Raw genomic sequence first — 943 nt, 5'->3', positions numbered from 1 at the left:
GGGCTCGTCCGGGATTTGAACCCGGGACCTCTCGCATGTGCTATTCCACCCGAAGCGAGAATCATACCACTAGACCAACGAGCCCGCATTTGCAGATTGCGTCACAACTGAACTCCGAAGCCATTTAAATTTAATTGGTGGAAAACCCATTGTCCTTTCCGTTGTTGAGAGGAGAGTCTGATGTCAAAATATGTTGGGCCCGTATTCCTTTGAGATTACAAGAGTATTCGTTACTTGATTCAGTCAAAATAAGAATATAACGGACCCTGATGTATTGCACGTCAGAATGCGTTTGCCAATGGAAGGGACCCAATCAAAGGACACTAGTTCAAAACGCAAACTCCAAGCATAGTTTTTTCACATAAGGTGATGCTTCTCAGAAATTTCCTGTCCCGGCGGCAGGTGGACGGTGGATAATTAGATTTATTCAGGCGCGTATACAGAAGTATTTTGTTCCATGAACAGCGGAGACGTTTGATAAACGGCACACAATAAGAAATTTATTCAGGACAAATTTTCACACGTCGATGCTGTCTGGCCCGCTGAGTTCCTCCAGCATGTTGTGTGTGTTTCGCAAGTTCGTCTAACATTCTGCTGATTATCCTTTCACTGACAATCATTGTTCCGTCACGTGACCTTCGAACTCATGTCACGTCACCATCCGACTTTACTATCTGCATTTACCTCTTTTCGGTGTACTCACAAGAGGATTCCAATTCAAACTGTAAAATCTACCATCCACATTCCCACATTCCACGCCATCGCCGATAACATCTCCATGTTGCTGTTTGGGTAAAAACTGGTATGGAGATGGAATGAGACAGTGTGCGTAAAGGATGATTCATATCTTGCTGACAGCCGAGGGGAAAAGGAGAAGATGGTGAAGGGCAACAGGATATGGATATTTTCTCAATGACAGAAACTTTCCTTCAACAAAACTGGG

At 44.2% G+C, this 943-nt stretch overlaps 1 non-coding gene across 1 annotated transcript; it reads right to left on the bottom strand.

Annotated features, from left to right (window-relative positions):
* trnap-cgg (transfer RNA proline (anticodon CGG)) lies at positions 1-84 on the bottom strand. Its single transcript is given in 2 exon segments — positions 1-36; positions 49-84. It is a non-coding gene; the product is annotated as a tRNA-Pro (tRNA).
* Positions 85-943: the final 859 nt, after the last annotated feature.

Source organism: Hypanus sabinus, unplaced genomic scaffold, assembly GCF_030144855.1.
Source record: "Hypanus sabinus isolate sHypSab1 unplaced genomic scaffold, sHypSab1.hap1 scaffold_563, whole genome shotgun sequence".
Taxonomy (NCBI): Eukaryota; Metazoa; Chordata; class Chondrichthyes; order Myliobatiformes; family Dasyatidae; genus Hypanus; species Hypanus sabinus.
Note: the sequence above shows the minus strand (reverse complement) of the source record. Positions and strands in the feature narration are given on the sequence as shown.